The sequence below is a fragment of the Mus caroli genome, unplaced genomic scaffold (assembly GCF_978045245.1).
Source record: "Mus caroli unplaced genomic scaffold, Mus_caroli_1 scaffold_8, whole genome shotgun sequence".
In the NCBI taxonomy this organism is placed as follows: domain Eukaryota; kingdom Metazoa; phylum Chordata; class Mammalia; order Rodentia; family Muridae; genus Mus; species Mus caroli.
In genome coordinates this window covers 138,006,824-138,016,362 of record NW_028227263.1, presented here as the reverse complement: position 1 = coordinate 138,016,362, position 9,539 = coordinate 138,006,824, and positions in this window count along the sequence as shown.

Below are 9,539 nucleotides of genomic sequence, written 5' to 3'. Positions count from 1 at the left end.
TAGCTGTGTAGCCCTGGCTGTCCTGAAACTCACTCTGTAGTCTAGGCTGACCTTGAACTCCATCATATGTCTGCTATATGTACCAATGCCACACAGCCACAAACACCATCTTTATAAGAGTAAAATTAATAAATATAACAAGACTGTAAGACTGGATCACTATCAGGGGCATCAGCCCTCTGCCTGGGCTTAGGACCCACACCCCAGATTGCTGCAAAAATCAGGTAAACTAAGGATCCTCTGCCACCCCATCCAGCATCTCCAAGCTCTCAGACAGGGCTGTCCAGAAATGCACATGAATAGGAGTGATTCTACCCAAGGTTTAGACGAGTTATACCATGGTGGTGCAAATTTCAGACCTGTCTAGGCTCAGGGTGAATGCCTTTCTTTCCTTCCTTCCTTCCTTCCTTCCTTCCTTCCTTCCTTCCTTCCTTCCTTCCTTCCTTCCTTCCTTCCTTCCTTCCTTCCTTTCTCTCTCTCTCTCTCTCTCTCTCTCTCTCTCTCTCTCTCTCTCTCTCTCTCTCTCTCTCTCTCTCTCTCTCCTTTCTTTCTTTCCTTTCAGTCAGTCTTTCTCTGTGTAGCCTTGGCTGCACTAGATGGTAGACCAAGCTAGTCACATAACTCAGATATCCACTAGGATTTTATGTATGCACTAAGACAACCCACCACTCTTCCTGCCTTTATGAACACAGTGAGTTCTGGTTAATGTAGTTCAGACAGATTCACCATGGATATCAGGGCAGTTGCAGAGATGGACAGTGGAGAAGCAAAATGTAAGGAGTTAAAAGGGACTCCCTGCAGACTAGATCACATTTACATATGCTCCAGTGTTACCTTTCCTGGGAAGCTGCTGCTCTAGACTTTCCTTCCGAAGTACATCTTTCGTGCCACACCAAAGTGTTTTTGTGGGCTGAATTCTGTTATGCATCTCCAAATTTCTCTTAGCGTGGGGATGCACAATAGAAAAGTTATTGGTGATGATGTCATATCTCTTGCATGCCCCGAATTGCCAGCAAGAATGACTCTGCAACAGGATCCTTCTGCACACGTTTATTGGGAGAGCTTGATTGCAGAGGTGAAGATACCCCAAGCCAAGAACTGGTGCTGCTTATATAGGCCTAGGAGAGGCATGTCTCACACCCGGATTGGTTGTGCTTGGGTTATGCTTACCACCTCATTTGCATGCCTACATCTGATTGGTTAACTTGTCTCTCATCTGATTGGTTAACTTCTCTCTCATCTGATTGGTTAACTTGTCTCTCATCTGATTGGTTAACTTCTCTCTCATCTGATTGGTTAATTTTGGTTAATTCTCAAAACCTCATCTTGGCAAAAACAAAACAAAACAAAACAAAACAAAAAACCAAAAAAACAACTTTACTGACTAAGTATGCATGGTGGCCTCTGGAAGCCAGAGCCACCCTGCAAAGGCACATGTGGCTTCTCACATCTCCCCCTTTTTGTTTTAATAAAATGAGGCTGGTCTAGGCCTGTGCAATTATGTCCATCCACCGTGGCTCCTGTTTTAGGTGGTTCCTCTAATGTCACAGCCTTACCCATCATAGGGTAACCCTATCGCCACCGGGCCCCGTGTCTTAGGTTGGTCTGTGCATGAGGAAAGTTGCCCATCTCTGGATACCTCAGTGCTGTGTGACAGTAACTGCTAAATGACCTAGGGCGAACTCTACAAAAGAGGCCAGCCAAAAAATGAATTAGAGGTGAAATCATGATCACCCTTTCTCGTGCAATGAGGAAACCTCAGCGATTTGCAAGGGCTGATCAATGATCGTTGAGTCTCTCTCATCCCAGTGCAATGGATCCAAAAATCTGTGGGGTGCAATAGCAGAGAACTCAGATGCTGACTAATTCTTGAGCATAGATAACCAAACTTCAGGGGACACGCAGTTTTCAATAGCTAAAAGTGCCTGAGTCATAATCATCTTGCCACGTTTTTGTTGTACTGAATTTGCATACCAACCAGAGCATGAACACCAGTCCACAGCATATGGCAGCACTAAACAAAATCACTCCCACACATTCCTTAAAGTAAGAAAAAGCAGAGGTAAGCCAAGAGGTAAAATTGCCAACAATGATGGATTCTATTCGAGTTCCATTAAGGCTTAAAATCTGGCATTAGATGTAAAGAATTGAGGAAACACCCGAATGTGTCAACAGCATGGTTTCAGGAACACAGAGCTCTTCAGTTCTCACTTGCAGGACCACCTCCAGCCACAGGAACATCCACGTCCTCCCAGCTCCACCTGCCCTGAATTGCTCTGGTCAGCCGCTCTGGGACATGCCGCTGTTCTTGATGATGCTGAGGAAAGAGAACCAGACCCTCTTTCCCAAACCAATTGAGAGCACTCCTTTCTTACCTTATTCAGTGCCTCATTGCCTCTCTGGAGTTCTGCAACACCAATAACACGTGTGGGCAATGATTTCCATGCCCTTATGGCAATCTGATTCACCTGCTCAAACACTTGCACTGGATATCCTGTCTGTTGTTGTGCAAAGCAATCTTGGCCAAGCAGCATATCTCTATCCCATGCTGGATTTCCTGCAGCAGAGTTAGCCTCTGCCTGTTCATTTGCAAATTCAGTAAGGAAGGCTTTCCAATCTAAATACTGACAAGGTGAAAGGCATGCCTTCACCAAGACTGCAGAATCGGATGGAGTCATGCAGTGTCTATTCAAGGCCTCTACTTGAGCCATAGTGTAGGAGGCAGTTAAACTGTACTTCTGCATGGACTCAGCCAAATCCCTGATTACTTTGAAATCTAGAGGTTCATGATATCTCTGCCCTGCTTGGTCGGTGAAAATAGGACATCTCAGCAAGGAGAATCTAACCTCTCTCCAAACCTCCAGACAGAAGGTCCGCTTATAGGTAGATAACGAGGAGGCATAGGGAGGAGGCAAGGAAGCTAATTCGCATTCCTCCTCTGCCTCGGGTCTTTTATTTTGTCCTTTATGTCCACCTGATAACACTGTGTCTCCTTTCTGTTACTTTTTTCTTTTTAAGCACTTCTTCTCTTCCGACATACTTTCTTCTTGCTCTGTAAGGATTTTCTGACCTGTCTTAACTGCCTCTACACACAGTTTCAAACAGTAACAGAGTCCTGTTTGAATATATCAGAAGAAACAAGACCAAAACTATCAGACCTACCCACAAAGGGTCAATGGGAGGAAAAAGCATAACTCATGAACCTTAACTTGTCCCAAAGCCGGGAACCTTAATGTGTCCCAAAGCCATGAACCTTATCGTCTCAATCCTTTCTTTCCTTTCTTTTCCTTTTCCTTTCTTTCACTATTTCCTTTTCTTTATCACTGATTCCTTTTATTTTTTCCTCCCTTTTCTTTTCCATTTTCTTAAAAAACATATCCCCCTTTAACCCAGGGATCAATTTGGGAGACTTACTGATACCACCATTCCTAAGCTGAAGAGTTATTAATCTACACAGTCAGATCCTTCTCAGCAGTCTGTTTTACAGGAACACTTTATTAACTGCTCCTTCCTCATGATGCAGTTCTGAATTCTCCCTGTAGCAGGGGGTCTTCGCTCCTGCCCGAAGATGTTTCTTTTCCAGGGTTTCAGCACCACTTCCTTCTGCACACGTTTATTGGGAGAGCTTGATTGCAGAAGCAAAGAGACCCCAAGCCCAGAACTGGTGCTGTTTATATAGGCCTAGGAGAGGTGTGTCTCACATCCAGATTGGTTGTGCTTGGGTTATGCTTACCACCTCATTTGCATGCCTACATCTGATTGGTTAACTTGTCTCTCATCTGATCGGTTAACTTCTCTCTCATCTGATTGGTTAATATTGGTTAATTCTCAAAACCTCATCTTGGCAAAATAAAAAACTTTACTTCCTTTGTATGTGTGGTGGCCAGCAGAAGCCAGCGCCACCCTGCAATGTCACAGGTGGCTTCCCACAGATATCTGAAGTGTTTAACTGAGAAGAGTTTGAATTCTTGAGTTCAGTGGTGAAAGAATACTCAATTTCAAATATGTCCTTTCTTTCTTCCTCTGTGGTAATTTCCTGAGTTTTCTTTGCAAGAAGACCTGTCAAGTATCATTCACACAAAGGCCTAAAACCAGTTGGGTCTTAAATCCAAGGCAAAAATATTGAACTAAAGTGTCCATTAACATATCAATTGTACAGTGGCCTCCAGTTTCTCTCATCATCCCTCTGTCTCTATTGCATATAGGTCCTTCCTGGATAGCATGCCTCCCCAACCTAGCCCCACCCCCTGAAACTTTCTAGTCCAGGTGATCCCCTGGGCTTTCCTCCTTCCAGCTCTTCTGACACCTACATAACGCAGCCACTTTTAGCTGTGCTATTCTCTTCACTCAGGCTGCCCTTCTTGGTTGGTGGCCCCTCTTTCTCTTTTCAGAACTTGTCTCCTCACATGGCCAAGCTTGGGTCATGTTCACACTGTAACTCTCCCAGAGGTTTCCTGTCTGGTATGGAACTCACATTGACAGGCTAGGTTCTAATCCCAAACATCAACTTGCCTCTGCCAGCAGTTCTGTAATTTAGGAGTGTTTCAGCAAGCCCAGCCTTTGTAGCTCAAGGAAATATTGGCACATCTATAATCACAAGAATCTCCCTAACAGATTGAGTGTACAGCTCAATCTGGGGAGGTGACTCTTCTTCCTGGCACTTGATCATGTCTGAACTACATTGTACAGAAGACATTGCACTGAGAATAGCCAGAGAAAATAGGCATTTTGGTGAAGACAAAATGATGGGACTTTCGGCTTGTGTACAGGAGGTATTTTGAAACATTTTGGATCTGTCAGTCACAGAAAACTAGTTTTATCAGTAATGGTCATGGTAGGAAAATGGGAGAGTTGAAGTGTTTTTCCTCCATTATGGAGGTGGAACTGAGGTTTTCTACAACCCTTGTGATCTGATCCAGGCTTCCATGGGGGATGACAATGCTCCAGGTCCTGGCAGGCCAGTGGAGCCTGGTGGTGATTGTGGAGGCTGCTAGAGGAACCCTGCCCCAGGTGAGTGCCTAGTGATCACCCACCTCCCTGAGATCTGGGTCAGGAGCCAACAGGATAAATTCCCACGTCCCTGACTGTTGGACACCTGTGGGAAAAAATTTTTTTGACATCTGTGTGCTCAATCACTAGGGCCATCCCCTCTAACTCACAGGGTCTGGTGGACTGTACTCCCTAAGGCTCGTGGGCAGGCCTGTGCTTGGAGACAGAGTCCTGGGGTGACCTCTACTGGCATTTGATGAGGGAAAGGGCGCAGTGCACCTAAGGACCTGACTTTTGTATACAGAGACTCTGGTGGCCAAGATTAGAACAGGTGAGAGATTTGATCTAGTCAGTCTTCCAATGGTGGGGTAGGGGTAATTTGGGTGTAGGCAGAGACCTGTGAATCCTTAGGTAAATCCTGTACACTAACGATCGAGTTGGAATGCAAGCTGTGGCAGGCATGGGGGAGTTGTAAGGTGGGTGATGGTGGTGTCCAGATCTTTGATGTAGTTATTTTATTCTCTCAGTATGCCCCTCTCTCACTCCCTCTGTCCTTTCCTGCTCTGCTTCCCTCCAAGGGGCCTTCTGAGATCATACTCTCCCTACATTCCTCTCCCCTCTCCCTTTGCCCCTCTCCCTCTTCTGCACCCCTCCCCTTCCCTCTACCTCAGACTGTGTCTCTCTATGTAGTCCAGCTGTCCTGTCTCTCTATGTATCACACTATCTTCAAATTCAAAGAGATCCTTCTATCTCTAACTCACAATTGATAAGAAAAAGCAACATTTGTTATATTTTTACTTTATTTATTATCTTTAATCTTGGCTCAAACTCACTGTTTACATCACACTAGCCTCAAATTCACAGAGATTTCCCTTCTTGTGGGTTAGGGTCTCCTTTGGGTAAGGGCTGCCAACTGAATACTGGTTCATGGTGGAAGTGCCCTAATTGGAGCCAACCTCTCATACATTACCAATGAATTTAAAAACTCAGCCATCAGGACATGCTGCTATGCTAAGCTTAGCTCTGAAGAAAAATGAAATTAAAAATAAACTTTATTTTTTAAATAATATTACTAAATTATATTTGTAATTATAATTAATCATAATACTATTTTTAAGTATTACTGAAAGATTTTACAGTTGTGTGATTGCATTCAGTATTCGAGTAAAGTCTGCCTTGTTATTAGCTATCCTCCCTCTCCCCATTGACACTCCCCATGACTCTAGCTGGCCTATGTACATCATGTTGGCCTCAGATGCACAGAAGTCTGCTTGCTTCTGCCTTGCAAATGTTGTGTAAAGGCTAATTAATTCCAAAGTCATAATTCAATGTGGGTAGATAAAACTACATTTTCATATCATATGTACTCATTTGTGAAATTTGCTAAAGAAGCAATAGTCATATGCTCAGGAAGAGCCTGTACGAAATACTTGACACATAGGACTGAGGTTGAGACTGTGATTCTCTTTTGTTTGTTTTTTTTTTAAGATATATTTTATGTATATAAGTACATGGTTGCTATCTTCAGACACACCAAAAGTGGGTGATCTCTCCAGGTCCATGACTCTCTTTTTGGAATATAAAGGTGTCTTACTTAGAGTTTTATTGTTGTGAACAGACACCATGACCAAGGCAAGTCTTATAAAAAACAACATTTAAATGGGGCTGGCTTACAGGTTCAGAGTTTCAGTCCATTATCATCAAGGTGGAAACATGGCAGTATCCAGACAGGCATGGCACAGGAGGAGCTGAGAGTTCTGTCTTCATCCAAAGGCTGCTAGTGGAAGACTGACTTCCAGGCAACTAGGGTGAGGATCTTATACCCACACCCACAGTGACACACCCATTCCAACCAGGTCATACTTATTCCAACAAGGCCACACCTTCACATGGTGCCACTCCCTAGTCCAAGGATATGCAAACCATAACATTCTACTCCCTGGTCCCCATAGACTTGTTCAAAAACATGAGTCTTTGGGGGCCATACTTAAACATAGTATAATGCAAAATGCATTTAGTCCAACTTTCCAAGTCCTCATAGTCTATAGCAGTCTAAAAAATGTTAAAAGTCCAAAGTTCAAGAACTCTTCTGAGATTCATTCAACTTATTAACTGTAACCCCCAAAGCAATCCCTGACAAGGAGGATTTATATAAATTCATGTTTCTCCACTGTTCAGGAATGTGTATTCCTTGAGGATGTGGCTGTGTACTTCTCCTAGGAGGAATGGACACTGCTTGATGACTCTCAAAGGACCCTGCACCAAACTGTGCAGTTAAATGTTTCCCCACATGCACAGCAGGAATGACATGGACAGGTTTCCCTTTATGGTAACCATTGCCTAAAAATTTGAAGGACTTAAAGCTCAAGTGATGACATTAGAGCAGGCCTGAAAATGAGATGAGTTGGGGATGATTAGAAATGCTCAGGCATGCATGAGTTCGGCTGGGTTTAGTGGAAGGTAGAAATTGTGATAACACAACAGCTGAGGGCTGAGTCTGCATACTGAGATTGAATGGAAGCTCAGTGTGAAGAATGATCTGTGTGTCCTGAAGTCATGTACACATGGCTTCCTGGCCTTTGTGCCAGGGACAGAGTGGACAACAGTGACCCAAATGTAGTCTGTGTAAAACAGATGATTGGGATGAATCTATGTTAGTGTCTGATTGGGAGGCGTCCAGGTGAATTCTCTGACTGAAAGGAGGGACATTTTTCTAGCTTGGATTGACTCCAGCTGTGATGGTTTCAATGAACTCACCCTCCAGATATTCATAGCCTTGCATACTTGTTCCTTATTGGTGAAACACTTTGGAGATAATAATGATGTATAGCCTTGTTGGAGGAGGTGTGTCACTGGGAATGGGCTTGTAGGTCTCAAAAGCTCTTGCCATTCCCAGTTACTCTCTCTGCCTGGTACTGTACTATGGATCAGGATGTAATCTCTAAGCAACTGTTCCAGTGCTGTGTGTGCCTGTATCCATCCTCCCTGACATGGAGGTTACAGATTGACCCTCTGAGGTGTAAGCCCCATTAAACTCCTTGTTATTATCAGTTGCCTTGGTCATGGTGTCTCTTCACAGTAATAGAAAAGTAATTAAGCCCCTATGTCAACTTGACTGTTGTTGCTGAGAGATGATTACAGTATTTGGTGGGAACATGAGGATAGACTGGCTATCAATAGAATAGGTTCACAGCCTAGTATCCTCTGAGGTAGAAAGCTAAGTGGGAATGACTTAAGGGTACCAGGAATCCCTGACAAGGAGGATTTATATAAATTCATGTTTCTCCACTGTTCAGGAATGTGTATTCCTTGAGGATGTGGCTGTGTACTTCTCCTAGGAGGAATGGACACTGCTTGATGACTCTCAAAGGACCCTGCACCAAACTGTGATGTCAGAGATCTTCACACTCATGTCTTTGCTTGGTAAGGCCCTACCATCATTTCAGAGCATGTCTAGGCTTTCCTTTAGTTTGTGTGTGTGTGTGTGTGTTTTGGGGGGAGGGGTGTATTTTTTGTTTTTGTTTGGTTGGTTGGTTGGTTGTTTTTTAGAGAGAGCTGTGTCTTTCTCAAAGCTGGCCTATGAATACCAAGTCTTTCCCCCACAGTCTTGGAGTATAAAATACAGGTTAAAAACCAAGTCAAGTTTCACAACAGCTCTGTTTCTCTCAATTGCAGCAAAGGAAAACAGGAATAAATTTGGGGTAAAGATTTTATTGGGGTGTAGTTTGAGACATCTGTCTATTTTTAGAATCCTAGCTGTGCTGGATGTGCTATGTAGACCTGGCTGTCCTCTGACTTACCAAGGTCTTCTTGCTCTGTCTTTTGAGTCTTGCAATTAATGGACTTCACAAACATGTCTGGCCTGGGGTCAGGAGTCTTAACACTGACATCTTCCCTGTGACCTAATGACACTCTAAATATTTGGGAACTTTTTGACTCAAGTACTTCTGGTGACATGCCTTATGTTTGAATGTAACAGGAATTTCGCACTGGTAAGTTCAATTTATTTTATTTTATTTTATTTTATTTTATTTTATTTTATTTTATTTTTTCAAGACACCCTTAACAGAATTACTCTCACGAGGCTTTATTCTTGTCTACTATATGGGGTACATAACTTAGTACAGAACTGTCATTTTTTTGTATCATGTCCTTTAGGACTTATACCTTCTGGGATCAATGACATGACTCAGATGGAGTCTTGGGTAGAGCCCTCTGTAACTGCATTGAGATTCCTGACTCCAGGTATGTTATAGGTACATAGATTGTGGTGGTTTTTGATGTTTGAAGGTATTAATTCTGAACCAGAATTGTCCCTTGGGTGTCAGTCTTGAATGATTTGCCTGTTGCTTTACAACCCTGTAAAACACAGTGGTTCCTGTATTGTGATGGTGTGCACTGTAAATGTAACTCTTATTTGCCTGATGTAATTGTCATCTGAGAGGCAGTGAGCTTCCAACTGGTAAGCAAGGCCTAGTCTTGGAATCTTCTACCCTCTGTACAATCTAATTAAGGCCTAGTGTGGTTTCAACCATGGAGACTTACTGTTG